Here is a 16,986-nt window from a genome sequence, read left to right as displayed (position 1 = left end):
TTTTTTCTTTTTTTCTTTTCTTAACACTGTCCACCTTACAGTTAACACCTGTACATGTTGCGGAATACGTGCAATTTTTTATACGCGCAAAAAAAATCTCATGTACACTTTGATGATTTTTTCAGTGCAGAAATTAACCTGCCGTGCGGATTTATAATTAAATAACATGTCAATTGTGTTTGTGGTTTTAGCTGCAGATTTCACCCTTTTCACTCTAAGGGTAAGATCTACGGCAAAACCACATCAAATCTATACCAAAAACCCCTGTTAGGCCTCATGCATACGGTCGTTGCCGTATTGCGGCCCGCAAACAGCGAGTCTGCAATATGTGGGCACTGGCCGTGTGCTCCCCGCATCAACCGAGGTGGACCCATTCACATGAATGGGTCCGCAATCTGGAGCTGCGTGGCGGAACGCAAAAAAATAGAACATGTTCTATTTTTTTTCTGATGCGGATGGATCACGGACCCATTCAAGTTGAATAGTTCTTGATCCGTCCTGGCCGCTGCAACAACTGTGTGCATCAGGCCATAGACATTGCAGATTTTGGTGTGGATATGCTGTAGAAATGCACATAAATCCGCATGAAAATTCTAGGATAGTACAGTTCTATAGAGTGCAGGAAGTTCTATTCTGCAAAATGTGGAACACACACCCAATAACCGTGTTTTACGGATCCGCAATTTACGGACCACAAAAATGGCAACGGCCATGTACATGCACCCTAAATGCATTGTAAGAAAGTGAAATCTGCAACCAGAATTGACATGCTGTGGATTTAAAAGCCACTGTGCATGTCAATTTATGTGCAGATTTTCTTGTGGAAAATGTCTGCAGCGGGTGCATGAGATGTGTGATAATCTCATCCACTTTGCTGCTACTGTAAGCGCTGAAGATTTTCTGGACACAGTTCTGTGGAAAATGTGCAGCATTTACACAATGGTGTGGCCATATATTCTTTAGTTTAAATTCATAGGATTTTAAGATGTCTGAACACAGTGTCAGTGAATGGAGATAATTTTTGTTTACATTCAATGGCTTGAAACCTGTCTTGGTCTAGTTCTGCTGATACATCTGCCCCCTTAGATCGCTGAAATATTCCACTGAAATGAGGGGCTCAACTAATATAAATCTAATCTATATGATTAGCTAAAGTCTAAAAGGGTTTTCCAAGATCTTTATATTGATATCTATCCTCAGTGGACGGTGATTCTCTTGGTGAGCAGAGAGAAGACCGTGGCACTGCTGCTAGTGCCAGTACCTTCTCAAACAGCTGATCGGCAGGAGTTCCAGGAGTTGTACCCCAGAGACAGGGGGCCACCCAAGCCTTCCTCTCTGCTGCTTGCCCAGGACATAATGAGCTCTCAGTGGTAATCAACACTGTAAGAATCAGGTACTTTTGTACCCGGCCAGCGACCGCACATGGCCTCAATTCAACTGCTATGTCCCGCACCACACCTCTTAAGCCCCCTGCACCATCTCTAAATCAGCCATGTCTTATTCAGGGACAACTGGAGAAGAAGGACATAAAATGTCATCTATTAATGGCCACCACAGATTTTTGGGGCAGAGGAATAGCTTTTGGGGCAGTGTATTGTGCTGTTCTGCAGTGTATGGTTTTGCTGGGATGGTATATTGTGCTATGGTATTGCTGATGCCGCTTACTTTTGTTGCCCCCCCTACAACATAGGGCCACTTTTTTTTTCCAGGGTCACTTTAAGTTCCCAGTCCGCCCCTGCCCACCGATCATATAATGACGACTTATCCAGAGGAGAGGTCATCTGTATAAAGATCTAAGAAAACCACTTTAAGTTTGCACTAACATTGCAAACTTTAAGTGGTTGGTGTTTGGGTCAGTGATTTCCATCAATGATTGTGAGCCAAAACCAGGATTGGAGCCTACTCAGAAATAAGGTATAGAAAGATCTGAATCTGTTCTGTGTATAGAGCCGAACTCGGTTTGGGCTAGAAATACTGACCAAACACTGACTGTGTGAATATGGCATAAGTCATTGCAATTATGATTGAATAGTTACTGGGGTTACTTTTAAAAAACAATATAATACATGCAATACAAAATAAAGAAAATATTACAGCAATAGTCATATTTAACAGCAATTGGAATAGTTTTAAAATACATTTCATAACACTAACTGTAGGGAATTTTGGAAGCAAATCTCTAAATGTATAAAACACTCTGGGGGAGATTTATTAAGACCGGCATTGTGCAAGATTTGTTCTGCGCTGGAGTGAAATGTGGCACAATTATTAAGAGGTGCATTCCTCTTAATAACAGTAGAGCATGTCAGGCTGTGTCAGAACTGAAATCTATTCCAGCCTGGAGCTAGAGTACCTTTCTGGTGTAATGGGGGACAGTTTTCCAGCATGCATGTTGTTAAATGAGTCAGGTCCCACATGCCCTACCTGTGGCCCACCTACTTCTGCCCACTTTTCAAAAAAGTGGCAAGGGTGTTGGAAAACTCTAAAAAGTTGCACACTGTTTTGTACAAAACAGGACTTGTGACAAAATGTGTGACTTTTCTATGCTATAAATCTTGTGTAAAAGCTTGATAATTCTCTCCTATAGTCTATGTCAAATAACATACAAAAGCTCTAAAGAGCCAAACAAGCCCCCAAAAAGGACATTTTTTTATATCACTATTCTAACAAGGGCCAACATTTACTAATGTCAGTACACCTAGATTTTGGCATAAAATTCAATTTGGGTAATTTAGGTTTAGAGAAAGTTTTGCCACCTAGTCCCAAAATAGGCATGGCTTAGCAGAAAAGGGTCATAGCTTTGTGGGAATGGAGCATGGCCTAAGATCCAATGTTTACCGTCACAATTTCTCCACAATTCTGATGTAAAATTCTGTCCCAAAGAAAGCCAACCAATAGTTGGTATAAAGTCAAAGAAAAGTATTTATCCCTGCACATTTATCCTCCAGCCTGAGCCACTATGATAGATCTGGTGCAGCTCTAGACAGCCTGTCTATGTTTTTTGTCATCTACAGGATTAGAAAATCTGCCCCACTGTGCTAAAAGGCAACTAAAACAATTTCATAGGATGACTGGCTTCTATGGCCATCCTATAAGTATTCTAATACCTATCAAAACAAATACTGTTAATCGAAACATAATCTAATAAATTAAAATTGCTCCTACATTTATTTAGTGAAGTATAGTAAGAAAACAAAAGGAACATAGTAAGTCAAATACACTGCCTGTCCCCCCCAAAAAGTCGCCACCAAAAAAATTTGATTCTTAATGGGGTTAATGGGATTCTTAATGGGGTTAAGGTCTAGACTATGTGGTGGCCAATCCATGTGTGAAAATGATGTATCATGCTCCCTGAACCACTCTTTCACAATTTGAGCCCGATGAATCCTGGCATTGTCATCTTGGAATATGCCTGTGCCATCAGGGATAAAAAATCCATTGATGGAATAACCTGGTCATTCAGTATGTTCAGGTAGTCAGCTGACCTCATTCTTGGAGCACATACTGTTGCTGAACCTAGACCTGACCAACTGCAGCAACCCCAGATCATAGCACTGCCCCCACAGGCTTGTACAGTAGGCACTAGGCATGATGGGTGCATCACTTCATCTGCCTCTCTTCTTACCCTGATGCACCCATCACTCTGGAACAGGGTAAATCTAGACTCATCAGACCACATGACCTTCTTCCATTGCTCCAGAGTCCAATCTTTATGCTCCCTAGCAAATTGAAGCCTTTTTTTCTGGTTTGCCTCACTGATTAGTGGTTTACTTACGGCTACACAGCTGTTCAGTCCCAATCCCTTGAGTTCCCTTCGCATTGTGCGTGTGGAAATGCTCTTACTTTCACTATTAAACATAGCCCTGAGTTCTACTGTTTTTCTTTGATTTGATTTCACCAAACGTTTAAGTGATCGCCGATCAAGATCATTCAGGATTTTTTCCCGCCACATTTCTTCCTCGAATACGATGGGTTCCTACTATCCTTCCAGTTTTTAATAATGCGTTGGACAGTTCTTAACCCAATTTTAGTAGTTTCTGCAATCTCCTTAGATGTTTTCTCTGCTTGATGCATACCAATGATTTGACCCTTCTCAAACAGACTAACATCTTTTCCACGACCACGAGATGTGTCTTTCGACATGGTTGTTTAAGAATTGAGAAGCAACTCATTGTACCAGTTGGGGTTAAATAACTTATTGCCAGCTGAAAGATAATCGCCCATGCAGTAATTATCCAATAGGAGTCTCATAACTACTTGCTTAGTTAAATCCAGATGGCAACTTTATTTTTGGACAGGCAGTGTATTATCGAGGCCATCGGTACTGGATGAACCTTCTACATTCTTTTGCCTGTGGCTTTTTCAAAAGACGTCATACAGGTGAAATTCTATGTTGGGGACTTTTCCAGCGTCCAGACCAAACAGTAATATGAAGCATGTAACTGGTCACTTGGGCCAGTTTTGACTTATTTAATCATATTGTGATTAATAGTATTGATATTGATAGTTACTGGAATACTTTTGAGAGGGCCATAGTTTTTAGGCAATTGTAGCATACATCCTGTGCTGTACTGTAGATAATGCTTTGTTAATGATTTTAATTGTTTAAATAACGATTATAACAATTTCTCTTAACTTTCCTGGGATTTATTTGTCTCTTCGGTGCTTTTGTAGGTTATTTAGCTATATGTAACCCAGTGTGAACTTTTTTGTAGGTATATACATAGCCTACGTGAAGTCCTCAGCAGATGTATTTGACAGATGATATGATCACTGCATTTGCTAGTCAAGGTCACAACGTTACAAGGCCTCAGGCATTTTTTGTCACGTTTTCTAATGTCACGTTTTCTCCAGAAATTCTTTGTTCTCATATTTAATATGCCCGGCTACTATTTTTGTTTTTTTCTTTAGCATTCTTTTAGCATTTTATTTATTTTGGCACATATAGTATTAATATGGCCCTGGCTATGTCTTTCACAGCAGAACTTCATAAAACTTCTGCTGAGTGATAGGGGATGATATGAAGGGATATAATCCGGGAGGGATTTCCTGTCCTTTTAAAAGGAGTCATGCTACCCAAGACAGCACGAAAGCCCTAGTTCCTCACCACAGACAGATATACGATACTCTGAAACGGATCATAAGAATAATAATAATCTTTATTTATATAGCACCACTATTTTCTGCAGCACTTTACTTTTCAGGGGGTTCATGTACAAAATAAAATACAAAATTACAGGCTAATATACAACTGAAACACTAGGGGTAAGGGCCCTGCTCGCAAGAGCTTACAATCTATGAGGACAGGAGGGGGGGGGACATACACGGTAAAGCTGATTTTTATATGAAGTGGACCAGCCATCTTTGTACTAATAGGGTTGATGCAGGCCGAGCTGCGTGAGCTAGTGCTTTGGGGTCTGGGGATTACTGTCAGAAGATTACATTAAATTCTGAAGAACTAGCGTTGGGAAGGGCTGGGGGAAACAATGAGGTAGGGAACATGATAAGGCTACTTTCACACTCGCGTTTTGGGCGGATCCGTCATAGATCTGCAAAAACTGATCCGTTACAATAATACTACCTCATGCATCCGTCATGAACGGATCCGTTTGTATTATCTGTAACATAGTCAAGACGGATCCGTTATGAACTCCATTGAAAGTCAATGGGAAATGCATCCGTTTTCTATTGTGCCAGATTGTGCCAGAGAAAACGGAACCGTCCCAATTGACTTAAATTGTGTGCCAGGACGGATCCGTTTTCTATTGTGCCAGATTGTGTCAGAGAAATTGGATCCGTCCTCATTTACTTACATTGTGTGCCAGGACAGATCCGTTTGGCTCAGTTTCGTCAAGTGGACAGCAAAACGATGCAGGCAGTGTTTTGGTGTCTGCCCCCAGAGCGGAATGGAGACTGATCGGAGGCAAACTGATGCATTCTGAGCGGATCCTTTTCCGTTTAGAATGCATTAGGACAAAACTGATCCGTTTTGGATCGCTTGTGAGAGCTCATGACGGATCTCACAAACGGAAAGACAAAACGCAAATGTGAAAGTAAGCCTGTCTAAAAAGATGTGTTTTTAAGGCAAAATGTTTGCTGGCAGAACAGAGAGCATGAGTAGGGTAGTAAAGAGAGGATACATACGGAGGTGCACCACTGTGGAGGGCTTTGTGAGTGAGCTGTATTCTGTGGTGGATCGGCAACCAGTGAAGTGACTGGCACAGGATAGAGGCATCGGTGGAGCAAGTGGAGAGATAGACAAGCCTGATTGCTGCATTTAGGATAGACGGAAGGAATGAGAGTTTAGTGAGAGGTAGACCGATTAGTAATGAGTTACAGTAGTCAAGACGGGAATGAATCAAAGCAACAAGAGTTTTGGCAGTTTCCACAGTGTGAAAAAGTCGGATTCTAGAGATGTTCTTGAGGTGCAGACAACAAGAGCGTGCAAGTGATTAAATATGGGGAACAGAGTAAAGATCAGAGTCAAATATAACCCTAAGACAGCAGGTGTGCTGCCCACGGGTTATGATAGTACCAAAGACTGAAATTGAAATATCAAGTTTAGGTGGGTTACAGGCAGCTGTCAGACAATCACTGGTGTTTTACAGTAAAGCAGGGGTGATGTCACGGGATGAAGTGTATAGTTGGGTGTCATCAGCATAGAGATTATACTGAAAACCAAATCTACTGGTATTCTGCCTGACTGGGGCTGTGTAGAAAGAGAAGAGTACAGGACTTTAGACTGAAACCCGACGAACCCCAACATCAAGAGGATGAGGAGGAGTAGATCATAGAAAAAATACATTAATACTGAGCGGGTAGTAGGAAGAAGTGCCATGGGGTCGGCTCCATAATAGCTTCTCCCTTCTCCTGGGTCTCTTCCTATACACAAAGAGGGAGAGACCTGTGAATTAAGCCAAGATGGTTGGGTATAAGCTGGCAGGGAGCCGCCCCAGACAACTCTTCTCCCCATTCCCAGCTTGTTTAGAAACTGTGGGCAGATTTACTAATCCTCCACAATAATGTATAATACGGATGGTACTCCCACTTACGTATATATCAACCACCACACAACCACTTTTGCGGTAAACCACCAAAAGCACAGCGGGGGTTCACCAACAATCTCCCAAGAAAGGCTCAGACTACGCAATAACCCATGCCCTTCAGAAAACTGAAGATACCAATGCTATACCTGCTGGATACTAATAGAAGGCTGTTCCCTTGTATCCTATTAGAGCTGTAGTCCTCACAATTCGGTATGGCTGAGGTCCTGTATAAGACCTCATGCTCACTACCATATTTTGCATCCATGTCCAATCTGCCTTTTTTTTTTTCCGTATTGCACATGGAACCGAACATTTCCCTGGCTCAGCAAAAAAAAAAGGATGTTATCTGTGTGCTGTCTGCATGTGTGTCTGTCCTGCAAATGATAAAACATGCCCTATTCTTGTCAGTATTAAGATCGTTATTTCTAGTAATGAGAGTGACAAAGTGTGGCTTACACACAGGTGTCCATATTTTGTGGAGTATAGACACGATCATGAGGCCTAATGCTGTATCTCCATGATCTCCTTTGTGGACTCAATGTACGTTGACACACGCTAGGCTTCTGTATATAGGAGCTGCCGGGGCTTGCAGCATGCTCCAAGAACAAGAGTGAAACTGGAAGAATGGCGGGTGACGTCCCCGCTACTTGGAACAATCCAGAAATATAGAGACTGTATCCAACTTGTTTCAGAAGGTACGCCTTCCTTCATCAGGGATAGCTTCCATCCACATCTGTTCTCAAGTACTTTCTCCAGCCAATTAGTAACTGATCTCCCGTTACTTGTAGTCCCTAAAATGTTGCAGCAGCAATCACACCTCATTTCACATTAAACCATGCCTTTTTCCCCTCTCAACCCCTTCCCCTTGGAAAACTAGGTGTTTTTTTTTTTTTTTAAACTAGATGCCAACCAAATTGCGCTAAAAAAGTGAAAAAGGTCTAGTTACTATCACATTAGTAAATGTAGGACTATAAACCATAACAATTTGTAATGATGGAGCCTGTTGGGATTTCATGGTGCCCAAGTACCCACTGAGTATAATAGCCTAAACAATTATCATTGGCAATCAAAAATGATCATTATATTGTGCCATAGTAATCGATTTACCGTGAATAATCAATGCAATTCACTGTGAATAAGAGAAGGTGGGCTAGGCAGACCAGTGGCGTAACTTGAAGCTCCAGGCCCCAGTGCAATTTGTGTAACCCTATGCAGTTTATAATATTTTTGTGTTCTTACAGGGCAGTTGTACGTTTTTGGCCCCCTATGGCTCATAGACCCATGTGCAACTGCCACGTCTGCACCTCCTGTAGTTATACCTCTTATGCAGGCAAAGTAATACCAGTAAAATAATGTAGTATCACGCTGTACAGCCTCATGACCCCAAATTTTAGGAACATGAAATTGGGCAAAGTCTGCCTCAGCTTATTCTTCTTGCCTAGGGGGCGCATAACAAATGTCTCCTGCCAATTCAGTCACTAAAAAGGATTGTTCATGTGCGCCAAGTTGTGGAGCATAACATAAAAAACAGCTCCTTCATGCAGTGGCGTACATAGAGAAGTACTATGACTGGGCCCCCTCTCGTCCTGGGCCCCATAGCAGTAGCCTGGTCTACCGCTATGGTAGTTACGCCACTGCCTTCATATCAAACGAGAAAGCAGGAACTCTTAGATCACAGCAGATCCCTTCACATTATAGGATACAGTATATTGCCTTTCTCTAAAGCCTCATGCACATGTCCGTATTCATTTTGCTGTCCACAAACCACAAATCCCCAAAATACAGATACTGGCCATGTGCATGCTGCATTTTTCTAACAGAACTGCCTATTCTTGTCCGCAAAACAGACATGAATAGGACATGTTCTATAATTTGACGAAAGGTCACACAGATGTGGACAGCACACAAGTGTCCGCATTTTTTACAGACACATAGAAATGAATGGGTCCTTGTACGATTAACAAAAAACGCGGATCAGACAGTCATGTGCACTGGGCCCTAAGAGAAAGACTAGGAACTTGGGAACCGCCCTAGTAAATACAACTCCAGAAAGAAAGGTGGAGGGGTTGAAATAGGACAGCCGTGACCGAATTGTTGTTTGGTCCTGTCACTGATTGCAAAATATGAATACACGTTAAATAAGAGCATTGGTTTTGTAATTGGCTACTAAACTACATGTTCAGCTATGAATATAAATTATGAGATAGCCCTTTTAAATACAGAACAGAGTGCACTTTCTTCCCCTGTGACTCTTAAAAGTCTGTGAGAAGAGTTGGGGCGCTATAGATGAATTGATAAATGAATAATGAATTGCCTTGCAGCCAGTCTGCTAAAAAAATGGCTATTTTTCTTTTTGTAAGTAAGAGCAAAAGAAAGAATTGTCAGAGCTTGTATCAGCTTGTTAAGTAAACCTTTTGAAAATAGATTCTTGTCAGGAAGCCATTTCCCATTCGTCATATTGACATAACCTTTGTATTTATTTTATGAGAAAAATGTAAAGTCTTATACAAAACCAACAGAATTTTTAAGTAATCTGAGCAGTAAAATGTACTAAAAAGGTAAAAGGGGCTAAAAAAAATTATGTGTGGATGGTAAAATAATGGTAAGGCTAGAGCTACACGGTGACAAGGTGACAATGGTCGTGCACCAGCTTTCGTGGCCAGGATTGCAGAGTAGTGGGGAAAGGAAACAGTGTTGCGCGACCATTGTCGCCATGTAGCCCTAGGCTAAAGGTCAGTAATATGATTGCACGCTGAAACCAATTCATGTGCTTGAAATTTCAAGATTTGTAGACTAAAGATACCCGTGTGCCTTCAATAGCTGTCAGATGGACGCTCATTTGGCCGACAGATATCTCTCCTGGCTCCCCGATACACAAATGTGCTCGGCTCACCTGAGCGAGGAGAAAGCTGCTGTCAGACACTTCTAACAATGGCTCCTCTCCCAGGAGAACAAAAGGAAATTCAAAGCGCCTGATCCTTCCCTAACATCGTCTTCTGGGAAGACTCAGGAGCTCTCATACACATTAGATTGTAAGCTGATCCTGCCAACAATAATATGTACAGGGTCCTTTACACCACAGACTTTAAAACCAAATATATATGCAAATAAATTAGTAAGATGACAGATAAGAGCATTCTCCTAAAATAAAAAAAAACATGCTCAGTGAAAATGAGTTCTTAAAGTTTGCCTCTTTAAAGCCATTAAGCTGTTTCTTAGATCTGTATCTAAGACAGCTGAGAGATCCAAAACATGACCACCATTAGGCCAGTTTGACACGTGCGTGAGACACTCTCCATGTGATAACCACAGTTCCCGGATTGAACACTGCTCCTCTAACCCAAACTGACAGCATCATGATGATTTCTGTTGCTGTGACCACAGGTGTACTGTACACCTGTGGTATTCTATGAGTACAGTACAGTACAGTCGACCCACGGACAGGCACTGGACCGAACACGCTTGTGTGAAACAGGACATTCGTTTGCCAATGGCAGTACTAGTGAAACTACTACTATAGCAAACATAGGGGCAATTAACGAATTCTGTAGATAACAAAACCTTACACAGGCTGTCTAGAGCTGCACCAAATTTATCACAGTGGCTCAGATGATAAATATACAAAGAAGATAAAGCTAAAAAGTTAGACACTCACCATAAAATTCAATGTCCTTTATTTTATAAAATACAGCACAGGCGGGAAGGATTTAGAGGATGCTTCTTCTCTACATCCTTTCCGCCTGTGCTGTATTTTATGATGTATTTTATGAAATAATGAAATAAAAGACATTGAATTTTATGGTGAGTTGGTCTGGTTTCTCCACTGAGAGTGCACTCTGTAGATGCCCGGCAGTGCCAATGACTCTTTCAGTGGATGATAAATATGGTGCAGGGATAGACACTTTTGTTTAACTTTATACCAACTATTGGCTAAGTTTGGGACAGAATTTTGGCACTAAATGTCACATATTAGGCCACACTGCCTTAAATTGGTTGTCTCATCTTGCTGTTACTAAGGCAAGATGAGAAACAGTCCCGACCACCTCCTGGCGGGGTAAAAGCAGAGCACTTTGGCCGGGAGGTGGTCAGGACTGTGTCTCATCTCGCCTTAGTAACGGCATGATGAGACAACCCCTATAAGTCACATCCACTTCTCAGATAATTCCTCTAAATCTACTGTAGATGTGTCAAAATGTGCAACAATTTATGTCAGAATCTAGGGAGGAGATTTATCAAACTGCTCTTTTGAAAAATGAAAGGTGTAATCTGATTGGTTGCTATGGGCAACTAAGCCAGTTCTACTTTGATAAATATCCCTCATTATTCTGGACCTATAAGCACTCTGGGGGTCATCAAACTGCTGTAAAGTAGAACTGGCTTAGTTGCCCATAGCAACCAATCAGATTACACCTTTAATTTTTCAAAGGAGCTGTGAGAAATGAAAGGTAGAATATGATTGGTTACTATGGGCAACTAAGCCAGTTCTACTTAATACCAGTTTGATAAATCTCCCCCAATATATTTTCGGCTCATCTTCACTCTGTGCAGTGTATGAGAAGTTATTATGTCAACATTTACTTATATTAATGGTTAATGTACCTATTAATATTAACAATCTACACTGAGCAAAAATATAAATGCAACACTTTCGGTTTTGCTCCCATTTTGCATGAGCTGAACTCAAAGGTCTGAAACATTTTCTACATACACAAAAGACCCATTACTCTCAAATATTGTTCACAAATCTGTCTAAATCTGTGTTAGTGAGCACTTCTCCTTTGCCAAGATAATCCATCCCACCTCACAGGTGTGTCATATCAAGGTGATGATTAGACAGCATGAATATTGCACAGGTGTGCCTTAGACTGCCCACAATTAAAGGCCACTCTAAAATGTGGCCACCATTTGCCTCACGCAGTGCAACACATCTCCGTTGCATAGAGTTGATTGTGGCCTGTGGAATGTTAGTCCACTCCTCTTCAATAGCTGTGCGAAGTTGCAGAATATTGGCAGGAACTGGAACACGCTGTCGTATACGCCGATCTAGAGCATCTCAATCTCACGGCCTTTGGTGTGCGCTGTGACACTTATGCCACGCTTGCTGTTGCCTGTGGCAACGTGTTGCTGTTTCAGCATGCGGGGGCAGTGTCATGGCCTTTGTGGTGTGTGCCGTGACATGGTTACCTTGCATGTTGTTGCCTGCGGCAACGTGTAGCTTTTTATGCTGGTGTGTGCACTTCCCCTTTCAGTTGTTTCCTCCTCTGTTCGGTGCTGGAGGGGTTAACCACCTTGTTGGGCGTGGTCACTAGGTGCTTCATCTTACCTGTGGCTAGAGGCCAGGGGTCAGTGGTACTCCAGCTATGGTGTGTGTTGGAGTTATGCTCCTGGTCTTCATGTTTCCATCTGTCCAGTGAGGGCCTCCTAGTTGGACATCGAGGTCTCCAGCGATGTCTTCCCTCCCTTACATGTGTTGTATGTTTGGTGTGGGGTTATGATTTGGTTTGTTGTTAGTGAACCACAAGCCTGTATGCAGTGCCACCTGGGGCTGCCATGCACCTTGTGGCATGTGGGTCCTAGCGGAGTCTGGTGTGCTGGATACCTGTGAGAGTTGCTGGTATGGTGTCCTGTTTGGTGTTAGGGCTCCGATACGTATTCACGGGTTCCAGTCATTATAGCAACGGCAGGTAGGTGTGTTGTCTTGTTTTCTTACCTGCCATTTTTCTTGCTGCATATGGTCTTTTCCTTTCCCTGCTTCTAAGCCTTTTGAGACTCCTGTTCTTCCATGTCCTGGAAGAACAGGGCGCCTCTCCTCAGCTCCTTTGTGAGTGATTCTCAGGGCCTTAGGTATCCAGGGTATGATCCGTCCTACCATCCAGGTCCGCTCATACGGTGAGGAGTTAGGGCTAGGTATAGGGACGCATTAGGAGGTGACCTGCTCCCTTATCCTTGTGTTCAGGCCTAGTTGCTTTCCTTATCCTCCAGTCATCTTACGGTGGGGGGGTTTTCCCCACGTGACACCGAAACATGCTCAATGGGTGACATGTCCGGTGAGTATGCTGGCCATGGCAGAACTGGGATGTTTTTAGCTTCCAGGAATTGTGTACAGATCCTTGCAATATGGGGTCGTGCATTATCATGCTGCAACATGAGGTGATGGTAAGATGAATGGCACAACGATGGGCCTCAGGATCTCGTCACGGTATCTCTGTGCATTCAAAATGCCATCAATAAAATGCACCTGTGTTCATTGTCCATAACATACGGCTGCCCATACCATAACCCCACCGCCACCATGGGCCACTCGATCCACAACGTTGACGTCAGCAAACCGCTCACTAACACGACACCAAACACGCTGTCTGCCATCTGCCCTGAACAGTGAAAACCGGGACTCATTCGTGAACAGAATGCCTCTCCAACATGCCAGACGCCATCGAATGTGGTTACGACGACGAACTGCAGTCAGGTCCAGACTCCGATGAGGACGACGAGCATGCAGATGCGCTTCCTTGAGATGGTTTCTGACAGTTTGTGCAGAAATTCTTTGGTTATGCAAACAGATTGTTGCTGCAGCTGTCCGGGTGGCTAGTCTCAGATGATCATGGAGGTTAACGTGCTGGATGTAAAGGTCCTGGGCTGGTGTGGTTACACGTGGTCTGTGGTTGTGAGGCCGGTTGGATGTACTGCCAAATTCTCTGAAACGCCTTTGGAGATGGCTTATGGTAGAGAAATGAGCATCCATTGCACGGGCAACAGCTCTGGTAGACATTCCTGCAGTCAGCATGCCAATTGTACGCTCCCTCAAAGGTTGCAACATCTGTGTGTGCTGTGTGATCAAACTGCACATTTCAGAGTGGCCTTTTATTGTGGGCAGTCTAAGGCACACCTGTGCAATATTCATGTTGTCTAATCAGCACCTTGATATGCCACACCTGTGAGGTTGGATGGATCTCTCGGCAAAGGAGAAGTGCTCACTAAAACAGATTTAGACAGATTTGTGAACAATATTTTAGAGTAATGGGTCTTTTGTGTATGTAGAAAATGTTTCAGATCTTTGAGTTCAGCTCATGCAAAATGGGAGCAAAACCGAAAGAGTTGCATTTATATTTTTGCTTAGTGTATGATGCTGAAATAAAGGCCACAGTGATATACAGGTCCTTCTAAAAAAATTAGCATATTGTGATAAAATTCATTATTTTCTGTAATGTTCTGATAAACATTAGACTTTCATATATTTTAGATTCATTACACACCAACTGAAGTAGTTCAAGCCTTTTATTGTTTTAATATTGATGATTTTGGCATACAGCTCATGAAAACCCAAAATTCCTATCTCAAAAAATTAGCATATCATGAAAAGGTTCTCTAAACGAGCTATTAACCTAATCATCTGAATCAACTAATTAACTCTAAACACCTGCAAAAGATTCCTGAGGCTTTTAAAAACTCCCAGCCTGGTTCATTACTCAAAACCGCAATCATGGGTAAGACTGCCGACCTGACTGCTGTCCAGAAGGCCATCATTGACACCCTCAAGCAAGAGGGTAAGACACAGAAAGAAATTTCTGAACGAATAGGCTGTTCCCAGAGTGCTGTATCAAGGCACCTCAGTGGGAAGTCTGTGGGAAGGAAAAAGTGTGGCAGAAAACGCTGCACAACGAGAAGAGGTGACCGGACCCTGAGGAAGATTGTGGAGAAGGACCGATTCCAGACCTTGGGGGACCTGCGGAAGCAGTGGACTGAGTCTGGAGTAGAAACATCCAGAGCCACCGTGTCCAGGCGTGTGCAGGAAATGGGCTACAGGTGCCGCATTCCCCAGGTCAAGCCACTTTTGAACCAGAAACAGCGGCAGAAGCGCCTGACCTGGGCTACAGAGAAGCAGCACTGGACTGTTGCTCAGTGGTCCAAAGTACTTTTTTCGGATGAAAGCAAATTTTGCATGTCATTCGGAAATCAAGGTGCCAGAGTCTGGAGGAAGACTGGGGAGAGGGAAATGCCAAAATGCCTGAAGTCCAGTGTCAAGTACCCACAGTCAGTGATGGTCTGGGGTGCCATGTCAGCTGCTGGTGTTGGTCCACTGTGTTTTATCAAGGGCAGGGTCAATGCAGCTAGCTATCAGGAGATTTTGGAGCACTTCATGCTTCCATCTGCTGAAAAGCTTTATGGAGATGAAGATGTCATTTTTCAGCACGACCTGGCACCTGCTCACAGTGCCAAAACCACTGGTAAATGGTTTACTGACCATGGTATTACTGTGCTCAATTGGCCTGCCAACTCTCCTGACCTGAACCCCATAGAGAATCTGTGGGATATTGGAAAGAGAAAGTTGAGAGACGCAAGACCCAACACTCTGGATGAGCTTAAGGCCGCTATCGAAGCATCCTGGGCCTCCATAACACCTCAGCAGTGCCACAGGCCGATTGCCTCCATGCCACGCCGCATTGACGCAGTCATTTCTGCAAAAGGATTCCCGACCAAGTATTGAGTGCATAACTGAACATAATTATTTGAAGGTTGACTCTTTTTTTGTATTAAAAACACTTTTCTTTTATTGGTCGGATAAATATGCTAATTTTTAGAGATAGGAAATTTGGGTTTTCATGAGCTGTATGCCAAAATCATCAATATTAAAACAATAAAAGGCTTGAACTACTTCAGTTGGTGTGTAATGAATCTAAAATATATGAAAGTCTAATGTTTATCAGTACATTACAGAAAATAATGAACTTTATCACAATATGCTAATTTTTTGAGAAGGACCTGTAAAGTCTGAACAGTCTGACTAGTATCTTAAAGGGAACCTGTCATGTTGATATTTGATTATAATCTAACTAATCATATAAAATCATTAACTACTAAAAAGTACCTTAGATGTATTCACTTACTGGTGTGACAGATGGTTATCTCATAATATACACACAAAGATGCCACATGCCGCATGCTAATGAGCTGATTTGAGTCCAGCGTGATGTCATTGAGTCCAGCGTTTATTTAATTAACAGCTATAGCCACCCCCCTGCCCACCTGCTGCTGATTCATATGGAAAATAACTGTCAATCAGCAGCAGGTAGGCGGGTAGAGTCAGGAGCTCATAAATATTCATGACTCATCATTATCAGCTGGAGCTTTTCAATACAAGATGTTGGCAGATTGACTGAGTCAATTAACCCCTTAAGGACACAGCCTTATTTCACCTTAGGACCAGGCCATTTTTTTGCAAATCTTACCAGTGTCACTTTTAAGTGCTGATAACTTTAAAACGCTTTGACTTACCCAAAACCGTTCTGAGATTGTTTTTTCATCACATATTGTACTTCATGACACTGCTAAAATTGGGTCAAAAAAGTTTATTTTTTTTGCATAAAATTTCACAGTTTCAGTTTCTCTACTTCTGTAATACATAGTAATACCCCCAAAAATTGTGATGACTTTACATTCCCCATATGTCTACTTCATGTTTGAATTATTTTGGGAATGATATTTAATTTTTTGGGGGGATGTTACAAGGCTTAGAAGTTTAGAAGCAAATCTTGAAATCTTTCAGAAATTTACAAAAACCCAATTTTTAGGGACCACTACAGGTTTGAAGTCACTTTGCGAGGCTTACATAATAGAAACCACCCAAAAATGACCCCATTCTATAACTACACCCCTCAAGGTATTCAAAACTGATTTTTACAAACTTCGTTAACCCTTTAGGTGTTGCACAAGAGTTATTGGCAAATGGGGATGAAATTTGAGAATTTCATTCTTTTGCCAAATTTTCCATTTTAACCCATTTTTTCCCCACTAACAAAGCAAGGGTTAACAGCCAAACAAGACTGTATCTTTATTGCCCTGACTCTACGGTTTACAGAAAAACCACATATGTGGCCGTAAACTACTGTATGGCCACACAGCGGGGCGTAGAGTGAATGGTGCACCGTTTGGTTTTTGGAAG

General features: G+C 42.3%; 1 protein-coding gene across 1 annotated transcript in view; it reads right to left on the bottom strand.

The window, feature by feature from the left end:
- Window positions 1-16,986, bottom strand: part of CRYBG1 (crystallin beta-gamma domain containing 1) — a 326,993-nt gene that overhangs the window by 272,919 nt on the left and 37,088 nt on the right. The gene's annotated exons all lie outside the window — the stretch shown is intronic.

This window comes from Bufo gargarizans, chromosome 4 (genome assembly GCF_014858855.1).
Source record: "Bufo gargarizans isolate SCDJY-AF-19 chromosome 4, ASM1485885v1, whole genome shotgun sequence".
Taxonomy (NCBI): Eukaryota; Metazoa; Chordata; class Amphibia; order Anura; family Bufonidae; genus Bufo; species Bufo gargarizans.
The sequence above is the reverse complement of the archived record's forward strand: the minus strand, read 5'-3'. Positions and strand labels throughout refer to the sequence as shown.